We start from the raw sequence: 15,357 nt of genomic DNA on the forward strand, positions 1-15,357 counted from the left end.
GTATCCTTTCCTTCATTCGATAGTCTAGATACTTTGCAATTACCGGTCTGGATCGTGAGTTAGGTGCTGGTCTTTCTGGACCTATTCTATGGACCCTTTCTACGTGAGGCAAAATGGAATCCTCCGACAAATTTAGGGCTGCAGGGATTTTGTGGGCTACCAGTTGAACCAGAGCCTGACCAGTTATTTGCTCAGGTACCCCAATAAACCTCAAATTACTTCTTCGAAGTCGATTTTCCATATCATCAATTTTGACTAAAAGCGACTGAACGCTTTCTGCTTGCGTATCTATATTTTGTTGCATATCATGGGAGCGATCTTCTACATCGCTAACTCGCTGTTCTAGGGTAGCGAGTCTGGAGGTGTTTGAATCTATTTTGGCAAGTGCAGCGTCAAAAGATGACTGGAGAGAATCCAGTTTTTTATCTATTAGAGGCATTAGAATTTTAGAAATTTCCTGAGCAGTTTCAGCAACCGATGTAGGACCCCGAGGATGATGACTGATATTTACAGACTCCTCAGGTTCCACATCAGCAGTGTCACTATGTGATGGAGAAGGAGGAACAACTTTAGCTGGAGTCTTAGATACTTTGCCCATTTTACTTGTCGATCCTTGTGAAGATGTAGCGGAGGTAGATTTACGGACGTATCTGTCCATAACCTAATGAGAGATCCCTTAAAAATTCTACCCAAGGTAGATCTTTAGCAGTTAATAAGGTCAGAAAAATTCCAAATTTCCCAACAGGACACTGAATTAGCAAGTGATAAAGCAGGGTACAGGAGTATATGTGCACTAACCACCCCTAAGTTGTAGACATGTTATAGAGATTCAAAAATATGCATCACTCTGTCGAATACCCATGTTTTATATTCTGAACAATAGTAATTGAACTACATTCCTCTATATAGTGAAGCCTTAATAAGATTCCATGTTACACCGTGTTCTGAAAAATTGAAATTAACAAAATTTGCTACCGTTACTGCCAGTATGTGGTAGCAATGCTATTTAGATAGTTTATGAGTTGTTTATCAACCTAGAAGCTAGAATTAGATACTGTTGCCATTCACTGTAACCAGTAAATGGCAGCAATGTACTAATGTTATATCAGAGATAATACAGATAATATCCACAATTATGTATTTTCTGTTCAAAGTACAATATATTAAAAGCTCACTAAAAGAAAAACAGCAAGTACAAATATTTAGCTGTGTTACTTATCAGATTTTCAGTATGGTATAACAAAGTCCAGGATCAGGATCGGCCAGACTATTAGTCAAGTGCAGCAAGCCAGGCACCCCGGCTTCCACCCTCTTCCAGGTCAGCAAAAGTAGAAAGTCCGGTCATCAGCAGGGTCAAAATCAGCGAAACCTCCTTAGCAAGCAAAGACAGCAGTGTGAGAACAAAATTGGCACCTTGGCTGGCGATCAGCGTGGAGAGAGAAGCCGAGGGGGTCGGACATTTATTACGATTGGTCACCAACCAGAGAGATTATTAGGTCAAATAGCAGACATTGATATTCCAGTCTGGTTTGTAATAGCCAGAATTTCTGACTGGTGAGGTTCAGTTTCTTTCTGTAGAGCTGTGTGGCCAGGGGTCAGAGTCGAAGGTCACAGCCGTGAGAAGTAAGCGCCAGGGCATTAAACTTTGGCCGCTACTCAAATATGTAACTGTCTAATGGAGGTTACATCGGGAGTATTCTCAGTTTTTCTTTACTAGATCCCACATCTAGAGATAATGAAAGGCAAAATGCCTAGTGTGAGTCACCCCCAGCACAGCCGTTTATGTGATATGTTCTAGGGTAGTAGCAGCGTTCCCCAACTGTACTCACACACGCGCCTCTCAATCCACAGGAGCCCGTCTTGCGCCCGACAAACAGTGCGATCACAGGGGAGAGCAGGGGACCACGTCTTCATATAAAGCTGTCTCCCGCCGCCAGAAGGTAAAATCCCTCCACAGCCTGATCCAGCAAACGGAGCCTCCAGGCTGGCAGCAGCGCAGCGCAAAGTCTCCAGGGACCAGATGTCTAGATGGGAGCCTCACGTGCAGCCGCACCACGAGGTCCTGCCGGCGTCAAGTCTATACAGCACACCCGCGCGTGACCGAAGCAGGATGTCTGGGGTCACCGACAAGTTGCAGGTAAGTGTCACCTCTTAGTCAGGACCGGGGGGCAGATGCAGGATACTCTGTTTGGCAAGCCGCCAGCTCTCAAGCGTAGTTCGCGCCAAGCAGGCTGCCAGCGTTCATGCAGGCCATCTAAATTGATGACCGGATTCCGGTGCATTCAAAAGGCGCTCCTTGGTAGTGAGGGTATCTCCAGGGTCTCTAAACAAATGTTGTTATCAGGAGAGGCCCAGAAATCGAGAGGTTTTGCAGGATGGTACTGGATCCAAAGCCTTCAGAGAGGAGCTGAACTAAAAAGCGGCCATACTCGATGCCCCGCCCACCGGAAGCCCTCATCCGGCCCCTTTTTAAGAACGAGCGGCCGCAAATAGCGTCTGGGTCTGAATCAGGCCCACAGACCAGTCAGATCTTATGACATGAATGTAAAACATTTTTTTTTTTTTTAGGTCTCACTGTCGACCATCAAATTAAAGCCTATACAACGGTTATTAATGTCACCGTCGGGCAGTCTGTTCTCCTGCCGGTGACCTACACCTTAAGCCCACAGTCCTCTATGTACACAATTCAATGGATAACCAAGGACAGGGCAGTTTTGTATCACATGGTGACAAACTGCAGCACCAACCCTCAAGGATTTCCCACATGGAGCAGAGGAAAAACCACCGTATACCCAATGTATGAAGGGCGAGTGGAATTCTACACCCTGAACGCATCTCTGCTACTTTATGATCCTCAGATTAATGACAGTGGGATTTACACCATTATATTCTCCACTGCGTATAATACAAGTAAGACGGACATCAGTGTGTGGGTCCAGGCATCGCTGTCCTCTGGTACGTACACCCCGCCGTCTGCGGGTAACCACTTTCTGATGTATTATTAACTAATTAGCCGCAGTGACTGCTAGTATTGTACCTTGTTGCAGCAATGTTGCAATGTTCTGCAGGAAAATAAAACCCAATGCTGTAGAAACACTTTAAATGGTGATTTTGAATCATTGGGGTCAAAAAGAATTTTTAAATATCATTGTGGTATAAAACATGAACATTTCCTGTAAATTCTTTCTGGATTTCCTGGGTCTGATTCAGAGGTGGCTGCAGCGCCGTTCTTTGCGCAGTTGAGTGATTATTCGCTACTGCGCATGCGTAAAAGTCCTGTAAACCCCTACGGCGCATGCCTTCCCCAGAGTGTACGCGAAGTCCACCGCTGTGTAAGGAGGCGCAGGCACTAGTACCGGCGAGGCAAGACCATAGGCGTGCCTCGGAGGTGGCCCGAAGTGAGCGCAAAACCAAAGGCCGCCTCATGGGCGTATCAATGAACACATGTAAAGTGTAAATGAGGTCCGACCTTGGTAAGATTACTTTTAAAACTGAACTGCCACCTATGATTGACATCTGCACCGTTACTGGGGGTGTCGCCCGATGCCACCATTCATAGCTCCGCTTCCCCGGTGCGCTTGTCTCAGGGTTCTGGGGTGCCTGGAAATGGACACTGCTGTTTGGTGAGGCATCCCACGAGTCCTTAGAACTCACCTGGCACCCATCTCCCCTCTTCTGTGATATTGTGATATCATGACATTATATTGGAAGGGGGGTGGGGGGAAGTTCCTGACAGGTTTTCCCTCTTGTTAGAGCCCCCTTGTCGACAGAATTGCAGAGTTGGCTGGAAGGGTATATACACCTGTTTTTAGATGCATTTTGCACCAAGGGATGGTGCGCCTTGATGATGACGGGTATCAGGCTATGGCTATGTCCTCTATAGAGGTTGGATAAGCCTCTGTGGTGGCTGGCCACACCCATTAAGCATGGATCTCTACCAGGGCCGGATTAAGTTCTGCTGGGGTCCCTATTAAAAATAAATAAATAAATAAAATATATCTATATATACACAGTGGGCGAAATGGGAGTATGCGCAATGGGGATCGTATCGCTCGTAAGCTGTACATTGACAAACAGCGATAGGCTAAACTCAGCGCTGTTTGTTAAATACTGAAAGGAGAAAATAACCACTTAAGCGGGTGCTAAAGGGGTTATGTCTCATTGTGAAATGAGGCCCATGGGCTCCACATGAAAAAAAACACACAATATACACCCACAGGAAAAAAAACCCACACATAGGCACCCACATGAAATATTATTTACCAGTTGTGCAATCTTATCCACATTACACTGCACATAGTGCCCCTGAGTCACATTACACCACATAGTAGTGTCCCTTATTCATGTTATGACACATAGTGCCCCTTTTACACAATGCCCACGGTAGTGCCCCTTATACATAATGCCCACAGTAGTGACCCTTATACCCAATGCCCACAGTAGAAGTGCCCCTAATACACATAATGCCCCCAGTAGTGGTAGTGCCCTTTATGCAATGCCCCCAGTAGTGGTAGTGCCCCTTATGCAGTGCCCCCAGTAGTGGCAGTGCCCACAGTGGTAGTGCCCCTTATGCAGAGCCCACAGTAGTGGTGCCCTTTATGCAGTGCCCCCAGTAGTGTTACTGCCCTTTATGCAATGCCCCCAGTAGTGGTAGTGTCCCTTATGCAGTGCCCCCAGTCGTGGCAGTGCCCACAGTGGTAGTGCCCCTTATGCAGAGCCCACAGTAGTGGTGCCCTTTATGCAGTGCCCCCAGTAGTAGTGCCCCCAGGAGTGGTGCCCCTTATGCAGTGCCCCATTAAAAGTGCCCCCAGTAGTAATGCCCTCCAATAGTAATGCTCCTGTAGTAGTACCCCCAATAGTAATGCCCCCTGTAGTAGTGCCCCCTGTAGTGAAGCCGTCTGTAACTGGCGCTGGCGCTGCGGGGAGGAAATCTGGCGCCCGCTGGTAACAAAATCTCAGCAGGCGCCCTGCAAATAGAGCATCCCTGAGGTGGGCCGGAGGAGGCGGAACCGGTTCCGTCTCCTGTTCTGGCCCACTTTAACCCATGGTGTGGACTTTGTGTGGGTACACTTTATGTATGGGTGCCCCGGGATGACCGCCCCTGTCATCCCCCCGTTAATCCGGCCCTGACCTCTACCACTGCCTTCTCTTGGTGGGCCCTTCTTACCCCAGTCCGAAATTAAGCATACCGATAGGAACGCCCACTTGCAGAGATAAGTAGAAATCATCATATGGGTGAACGTTAGCAGTTCTATGTATTGAAATACGGAATGCGTTACTGCGCTGTCCCCATAGTGCTTTTGGGAAGCATTTGACTTTTACCAAGATGGGCGCTGATTTCGGTCTTTTGTCAATGAGCAGCGTCATCTTGTTTACGGAATATGAGTTCCAGTGGCATACGGACGTGTTCTACTCAGCTCTGGTTAGACCCGGCCATTATACCTCACAGAGAGAGAGATACCTGCCAAAGCATACGGCTTGTATACGCACCAGTACCCGCATAAATCACCACGTGGTGATTTCAGTCTTGGACTGCTTAGTGTAGAGTTTCTCAAATTAGGTCCTCAGGACCCCACACAGGTCACGTTTTGCAGGTGACCCAGCAGGAGCACAGGTGTACTCATTACTCACTGACACATTTTAAAACATCCACAGGTGGAGCTAATGTCTCACTTGTGGTTCTGTGTGGAGACCTGGAAAACACGCACTGTTTGGGGTCCTGAGAACCGAGTTTGAGAACCTGTGGCTTAGTGTATCTGGTGATTCCGCTGGTCTATACAATTCACTCTGCTTATTACCACCGCCAAATAGTACACACTTATCACCACTATGTACACAGTACAGGAACAATTGCGATTGACGTACTGTCACAAGTCTCCAGCTACCGCCATCCTACCCATGGTTGTAGAAAGCCTATCCGGGCCCGGGTAATTTCAGGGGCTGTAGCCTACTAAGGAGGTGTGGTCACACCTCCTTACAAAAAAGATTAAAAAAAACCCCAGTATCTTCAGCATTGGGAAGATCCAACAGGGGCAGATCCCATCATGTTCATGCAGAGGAGACTGCTGCTGCAATCCGCGGTAGCAGTAGCAGCCTCTCTGTACTTATTGCGCTGCTACCTCTGACAGGACTAAGAGGGGGGTGGGGCAGCAGCTCTGGGCCATGTCCATCAGGCCCCTCCAGCAAGCCCAGGCCCAGTTACTCAGTACCTGTTTTCCCCCCCTCTAAGCGCTTCTGGTCATGCCCAGTATGGCATCAGAATTCCTTTTCCAGCGCTCGGGGGCTGCCTGGCATGTCCATAAGTGCCGGGCACGCCCCCAAGAGTGGCAAAAAGGGGCGCGTCATAAAGACACACCCTCTTTTAGTTGACAACACCCCTTTTTCGGACACGCACACCTTCCGGCACGCGCAGAAGTGCTCTTGCTCTAGGTATGGCGCCCTGCCTGCTGCCGGACCTACAGTGAGCACTAAATGCCCAAACAGAGGTGATTACAGTATGAGGGGATGTATCAAACCTTGGAGAGAGATACAGTGGAGAGAGATAAAGGAATGCATTTATCAACGAGTTTTATAATTCACAACGAGCGATAAAACTTGTTGCGTAATGTGACCGCATGGCTTCCAGCCTGCACTCCCAAGCACAGGTTGGGGTCTCGATCCCCACTTGACCTTGGGGTATCAGGGATTCCCGCTTACCATCAGTAACCGCCTGTCACTGACCCTGCCCACTGCGCCGTGGGCATAATGATGCTGCCACCACCAAAATCTACCATCGGCGTTTGGAACCGCTTTTTAGGTACACTCAGGCTCCTACCACCGGCACCTGGAACCGCTCTTCTGCGTATGCATCGACTAACTGCGGACAAACCTCCTGTTTGGTGTCGGCTAGTCCTACCTGATCCCTCGCAATGGACCAGGTCTGCAAGGTAGTGGGCAGAGGGCTTGAGTTTCGGAGACGCCTGACTCAGAACAGTAGAAGAACAGAACAGTGTTTGGAGCAATTCTGTTGGTCACAGGGTACAGATGCAGTCGAAGTGAAGGCAAAAGGTGTTTATTGCTCAAAGTCTTAAAAAAGACCCTCCCATCGGATTGAAGGGGAATAATCAGCATACAAGAAATCTTATCAATCAGCAGTTCTTCTCCACAAAGGATTTTCAAAGATGTACACATACAGGGCTCACAGGCCCTCTTTTATATACCATTCATACACACAATATCACAGGGGGATAAATCTGTGTTCCTCTCAACCAATCATGCTTCCTCACAAAATATATATATATATAAACACATATTACATTTCAAAGGAGTCACCCAATTTCCTCCTTTCTAATCTGCCACCTAAAAGCAATTGCTTCCTAAACATAAACTGATTTAGCATACAGTATAACTGTCTCCTTCAATGTTGATATAACATTTCACAGGAAATGGTAAATTACATTCATCCTTTGGTACATTTATCACACTGACAAAATATCTATGTAGAATAACCAGCACTAGTGTTCGCCTTCGTCTTCTTGCAATATTCAGGAAATCCTGAAAAACAAACACTTTTTCCCCAGAAGTGCACACACACAAGAAGCAATCTCAGAGACATATCAAAGGATGATATAGCCATTTGACTCTCTTCACGCCTTCACACAGAAAGCTTCCATCCTGGTCTCACCTGGAATGCACTTCAAAGAAAGCTTTGTTAAACAAAGGGTTTGACCACTACCATAGGTCAGGATAATTAACATATCACTTCCTATGTCAGGAGGGCAATCCCAATTACAATAATATACTCTTGAACCATATTCCTATAAGTGCATAGCATATTAAATATACTCTGCTTCATGCACTAATCAGATCAGCTGCAGTGCATTATAGCAATACATGTATACTTTAATACAGTTTATTATAAACCATGTACATTGTGCTTTTACACTGTGTCCTGTGTCCTGGGACTTTAACTGTGTCAGTGCTGGTAGCAGTGGGAGCTGGCTTTCCCTATCCCCCAGCGTGCAGCCACACTCTACCCACAGTCCCCCAGTGCAGCGGGTCCAGGCCGCGGCATATAAAACATTAAAAGCACACTTATTATCACTCAGCGCGTAGCGCAGAGTACCCATTTACAATGGGTGTCTGGGGTCTTTTGTCCTTTCAAAAATGGCGCCACAGCACGGGGGTTAACCCCTTCAGTGCCGTGGCTGCCATTATACACGTGGGGCCGGCCTCCGGCCACACGTATGATAAATGGTGCTCCAGCCAATCAGCTCCCAACTGTCATCTGTTTGAAAAATGACAGTTGAGACCTGATTGGCAGCACAAGTTAGCACATGTAAAGAGTTTTATCCCTCGTTGTGAATGATAAAACTCCTTGATAAATGAGGCCCAAAGTACCAACCAATCAGCTCCTACCTGTCATGTTACAGGCTGTGTTTGAAAAATGAGTTAGGAGCTGATTGGTTGGTACCTTATCTCTCTGCACTATATCACTCTCGAAGGTTTAATACATCACCCCCTGAATATTTATTATATAGTTATAACGTGTTCAGAAATCTTGCAGTCTTTCATTTGTGTACGCCAATTGTACAGTTATAGAAATAAAAACGCCTCTTTTTATAATGATCTCTGAAAATGCCGACCTTCTACACCAGTGGTTCTCAAACTCAGTCCTCAGGACCCCAAACAGTGCATGTTTTCCAGGTCTCACAAAATCACAAGTGAAATGATTATCTCCACCTGTAGATCTTTTAAAATGTGTCAGTGAGTAATGAGTACACCTGTGCACCTGCTGGGTGACCTGCAAAACATGACCTGTATGGGGTCTGAGGACCGAGTTTGAGAACCACTGGTGTAGAAGGTCGGCATTTTCAGAGATCATTATAAAAAGAGGCATTTTTATTTCTATAACTGTACAATTGGCGTACACAAATGAAAGAGAGAGTAGTTTGCAGGGAATCGGTATGTAATACCGAGAGAGGGGATCAAGGCGGTAAGAATCCCGAGGCCTGGATCCCGACAGGGTTAACATACCGACACTTGGTGATCGGTATGCTAACCCTCCCTCCCTAGTGCCTGAACCTAACCTCCCCCCTACTGCCTAAACCTAATCTCCTCTTCCCCGCAAACTAAACCTAACCCTCCCCCCTTAGTGCCTAACCCTGACCCCTATAGCTAACCCCCACAACCCGCTACTTACCTTCGGCATCCCGGCGGTCGGGAGGCTGGCGCCGGTATTCTGACCGGCGTCAGTATTTTGATGCCAGTATTGTAAGCGTCGGCATCCCCTCCGCCGGGATGCCCAACGCATACTGTTTGCAGGAAGTGGTCGCGTTTATTTTGGATGTCATATTAACCCTGCATCGGGCGCAGCTGGCCTGACAGGCGCCACAAAGCTGTACTCGCTCACCTCTCCTAGTACCTTCCTATCTCTAGGTGCTGTTTGAAACCCCCCCTAGTCAGTTTTCCCACCGCCTGCGTGGAGTGCAGTAGTGACCTTCCTGGCCTCTCAGGCTCATTGCGCCCAAACTCGTCCGACTTTTGAAGGTACGTATTTCTTTTTATTTTCTCACAATTTTGTGTTTTTTGCTCATTTTATGAATGAAAATTACAAAGGTTGTGGGTATTTTGCGGAAATATGTAGGTTTGTCCGGGGTGGCCTCGTAGGCACACTGCGCCTCTTAAAATTGACTATTTATTGTTTTACTTGCTTTAAGGTTAATAAATGTGGTTTTGTGAATCAGATTTCCATATATTCTCTCTATATACATCCTAATGAAGGTCACTGATCACTTTAGGAGCGTTAGAATTGAGTTAATTAGGCGCTAATGACGATTTGATAACAGGCACCTGTCAGGCGCACTGCGCCCGAACCTGGGAGTCCCAGAGGTTAAGTAGAAATTATTTTGTGGTTCAGTACTGTGTGATACGGGAGAAGCGTGCTCTGTCTTTTGTATAACAAGTGGGGAATGTTTCTTAGCTGAGGTGTAGCGTGTACAGATTGTGACCACAGACCACTGTCTCTGCTTAGGACTTAAGAGCAGGACTTTGGAGCTGACTGCAGCCTTGTTCTAACCACATATTTGAACGAAAACGGTGATTTCCCCACAGCCAACAAATTAACTGATTTGCACAGAGAGTTCTTAAATATCAAAGATCACAGGTTCTCAAACTCTGTCCTCAGGACCCCAAACAGTGCATGTTTTCCAGGTCTCCTCACAGAATCACAAGTGAAATAATTAGCTCCACCAGTGGAACTTTTAAAATATGTCAGTGAGTAATGAATACACTTGTGCACCATACATGCCTACACTCCCGAAAGTCGCGGGAGGCTCCCGTTTTTTTTTCCGGGTAACCCCCCGCACTCCCGGCAGTGTAGGCACTTCTCCCGCATGCCGCCCACTTCCTAGAGAAGTGGGCAGAATATGGAGAAACTTACCTGAAATCTGCGGTCCGTCGTTAAAGGGCGGGGCTTATTGCCGCAATTCTATTATAATCACGTAATTTGGCCCTGCCCTTATTAAAATATGCACGATTCGCAGGAGTTTCGCCGCAAGGGGGTGGAAATGACGCAAATGGTCCGGTCCCACCCACATCACTGCCCGACTGCTGCCTCTCCCCAGGCTTCTCCTGGGGAGGGCAGATCAAAAGGCGGCATGTATGCTGTGCACCTGCTGGGTGACCTGGAAAACGGGACCTGCGTGGGGTCCTGAGGACCGAGTTTGAGAACCTCTGCCATAAATCATTTCAGTATTGAACAATCAAACAATGCAGCAATCACATGTAAGTCGTGCAGATAGGTATAGTTGCTGTCTCACAGCACTGGGGTCATTATGGGTTTAATACAATGTGAAGTTTATATGTACTCCCCGTGTTTGTGGGGGTCTCCTCTGGGTGCTCCAGTTTCCGCCCACAATCCTAAAGCATGCAGGTAGGTAAAGTCTTCAAACAAACATAAACCCTAGTGTGTCTGTGGGTATGTAGTCACTTTATCGTCATATTCTGTATGTCGTCACTGTGATAATATTGACATTGCGAATGTCAACACGCGATGTTAGGGTTAGGCTGCGGTTAGGATTAGGTTTAGGCTAAATGTGTATGTAAAATCCCATTGTCAACATGCTGACTGATGAATTTCACAATGTCAACATTATGTCATTGCCGACATTGTGAATGTTACATGTGACATGAACATGTCAACATTATGCTGTACACATTCTAGGGGCTCATTCCAATTAGGTGAGAGTTTGTTTCATTAAACTCGCACACTTTGCACTAATGCACGCTCCAGAGAAACGGGCAATCCACTTAGAGATGCCGATTTATTTACATGGTGCCACAAGGTGTCATCAGCACCTTACATAGTACTTAAACTGTAACAATAAAATAATGCAAAAGACTTACAGTACAAAACACTGTAGAACATAGGATACAGTGTCGGATTTTACCTAGGGGCTGCGAGGCTTTAGCCCCCCCAAGTAAAATCAGCCACTTCAGTGAGCCAGTGCAGTCACAGATGTTGCAATCTTGGTGGTCATGACTTGTTGGAGAAACAGCAGGAACATCGGCATCTCCCAATCACAGCCATAGATGCTAATTGAATATCCCAGTTGATGTTGCTTAGATATAAGAATTGATATGGATTCTGATGTTCACTAGGTCTCCTATATACAGCAGACCTCCAACATGACCCATTCCAACAGGTACCCAATGCTCTGTTCCTGGTCTTCCCACCTAATTTATGATTGCAGCCACCTGTGGTGAGACACCTTTGTTATCAAATGACTAGTTCAACTGCAATCACTGATTAGGTGGAAAGTCCAGGAGCAGAGCATTGTGTACCTGATAGAAGGGGTCATGTTGGAAGGTCTGTACACGGTAGGGTTGACCTGAGTTACAGGCATAGGCGTCAGAACAGGGTGGGCAAGGGGGCTGCTTGCCTCTCCCAAACATTTCAGAGGCGCTAGTGGAGCAACGGCCGGGGACGGTGCATTATAGCAACAGGCTGCACAGCCCCTGCAATGCACAGAGGAGGTGTAGTGTGTGGTCTTTAAGTTAAAAGACTGTACATTACACCTTTTCCTCCATGCTGTGCAGGGGCTGTAATGCATAGCCCCTGCCTCCTGCTCCAATATGGTGCCACCTACTTCTCCCTGGTGCTCCCGCTCTCCCCTTCTTCCATGGTGCTGGCCTCCACCTCCCGCGTGCCACCGACCCGCCTCCACCCACCAACAGATAAGTTGAAGGTAAGGGTGTTGTTAGCTAAAAATAAATAATATCTTGCCTCCCCCCAACATAAAATAATTCTGACACCCCTGGTTGCAGGTGCCCAGATTGGGCCAGATACAGATGTCTAGAGCTTTAGCCAAAGGGACATTTTCCTTTCTGACCACATAGGGACCTGTTAGAACTGTCAGAAAATAACTAACCTGCTCTAATTACATTTATGATCATACCGCTAATTATAGTTTTGGGCCACGTGTGCTATAATATTACAGTTATTGCCGTACATTACAATTTATGGTCAGCATAACATTTGGGAGAAGATGAATACTTATAATATTAGGACTCTACTGATCTTGTTTTTCAGGTGAAGATGGAGCCAGGAGATGGACAACCTGGATATTTGCTCTACGTACAGTTCTCTGCTTCCTCCCGATCGCTGGACTTTGGGCCATCTTTCATATCTGGGGGTGCTAGAGGTCCCAAGCATTTGTTTCTTTGTACACCAATGTATATATGAGTTTGAAGGCTATAAATTGTTATGGATAACTAGACAAGGCTGCTGCAGCTGATTTATACAGAAGTTTTTGCTACTTAAGATCATGTTTATGCTGCCTCCATCGTATCGTCCACACAACAGCGCCAGAACAAACCCCAGATGCAAGACACGACCTATGGCAAGAACTGATTGGGCGCAGATTACTGAGGAGCTGACATATTAATAGATACTTTAATAGAGTGGTATTAGCAGGTGAATGAGAAAATCAATATAAAGGTGAATCTAATGGTGCATACACACGGTCAGATTTTCTGTCAGATCTGTTCAATCGTTCATATCTGAAAGAAAATCTGACGTGTTACTGCAACGATGAACGATGCGCGTTCCCGATTGTCAGATAACGATATCTGACATCTGATGTGTTTGCAGTCATATTTAGACGATTCCATTCATTTTAATACTGTCTGAAATCATTCAAATCGTTGGTAAAATCGTTCATCTGACCGTGTGTATGCACCATGACTCATTATCAGACCCAAAATCATCCTCTTATTGATCCTCACTGACATCATTTATTATCTACTATATATGAGCAGGGGCAAACACTGGATTTCATAGAGGGATTTCAACAGTTTTGACTTCCTAGCAATGCAAAGGAGATGGGGCAAGTGGAACCCCCCCAAAGGTGTGCAGAATAAAGCACCTGCCTCTTCTTGTATCTGGTATATGATTAGAAGAGTCTGGCTTGTGTTAAATAGCCTAGTAGATAACACATCTGTAGATAAGAATGCATTTTAATGTGCAGTATAACTTTTAGATGTTCACTATTGTCATCTACAGAATCACGTAAATACATATTTGTTATAAAAATCTCCCCTTTACAGCTAGGAGTCAGAGTAGTTATTGAAACAGATGGTAGAGTTGGAAGTTTCGAGGGTGCGGCCGATGTTGCACCTGAAGACGCTCTGAGACTGAAGATGCTGCCAGTGGGCGTCTCAGTTTAGCATAAGACACAGGAGCGACTGCAGCAAAAGACTCGGCCCTGTCTGCGTCCAACTCAGGGGCAGAACTATGGGAGACAATGGAGGCGCCTGCTGCCGGGCTCCAGGTCTGAAGGGGCACCTCCTCCATTGTCCACAACATATTCACCCTACTTAGAGCTGTAACTATGTACCCGGAGTGTACCGTCATGGCCGCCCAATACATGGCACCTCTTCCCGGCACCTGAGAAGCCACCATACACTAGTGGAGAGCTCAATGTCAGACCATCAGCTGCTGCCTTCGTCTATCTATAGCCTGTCTGCATGCGAAATGTTACATTACAGTGTTAGCGGTTGTGACGGACGGGGCACAAAATTATAACTTCCCTCCGGGCGTCTGGGATGAACTTAAGCCACTGGTCCAACTCAGAATCAGGCCAAAGTGTATCAGTCCTGGAGGCGCAGTACAAGGTCCTCACTGGACGGTATAGGTGTCACCATGTTCTTTCCTGGCTTGCTGAACATTTGCTGGCACTATGGCCGAAACCCCTGCGACCCATTGGCATATTTGGTGGGCTTGCCCAGTACAGCCTACAATTGTGCTGGTGACAGGTTATTGCTGTGGCTGGTACGATCTCCATCTACAAGAAGTATATATTGAGGCACTGTAGTGACGTGGCCAAGGTGGTCATCCGTCTCCATCCGTTGTGGTTTGAATATGTAGAATGGAGCGTTACATGTCCATGGAGGATGGATGGGCATGTTAGATAGGAACACGGATCATTGCCACCTGGTTCATTAGGGTAGATCTCATGGAAACGGATGCTTACTTGAAGCTGACCACCCGTTCTATCGGAGGCTCACTGGCCTTCACATGGTCTTTCACCTCCTCTCTACAAGCGATGGCTGGGTTGCAGGCACATGGCCCCCTCCCTCCCCCATATCACTCTTCCCTTTAATTCATACTGTATGCTTTGTCTTATGATTACGTCATGTTTCGGAGCACGCCCATCGCCCTACTGAGATACTGTGATGTGAGAGGAGCACGCCCACCGCTCTCCGGGCCACTGTGACATCATCAACCTGTAGGAAGTCTTCCATATTTCACATCAGAATGTTGATTACTCTCATGTGATCATTCAGAGCCAGTCACAGGATCTTCACCCCACTCTATCGGCTAAATTAAGTAATGACTTAGGGCCTGATTCACTACGGATCGCAACGGAGAATGTAAATAGCAATTACGCAGGCAGTTCAACTGCGATGATATGCTAATCTATTGCGGTCACTGTACCGTTGCAGCACTACATAGGGACGCCCACCTTACCTTACACACATCCGTAATCCTGAGCAAGACTGCGAAACCAACGGTAACATCGAGTACCATCGCAGCCTCACGCTCACTTACACAAGCCCTGAACTTACTCAGAAATTGCTAACTTCAGGGCACGCTATGAGACCTCAGGCTGCGTAGGGCATCGCAGTGGATAATTTATCCTCGCCCCTGCAACGGCGTTCAAATGCACTGACGCGCCTGCGTTTTGCAGACCAGCCCCGTCACCTCCCACAAATGGCACTTCCTGTCAATCACTCTGCGATGGGTCTGCGTAGTCACTATGATCGCAGTCACGATAGCAGTGGCTGGTTTGCGCACTGTGATGCATGCGCAGCACG

Source organism: Taudactylus pleione, unplaced genomic scaffold (genome assembly GCF_031769625.1).
Source record: "Taudactylus pleione unplaced genomic scaffold, aTauple2 ptg000003l, whole genome shotgun sequence".
NCBI lineage: Eukaryota > Metazoa > Chordata > Amphibia > Anura > Myobatrachidae > Taudactylus > Taudactylus pleione.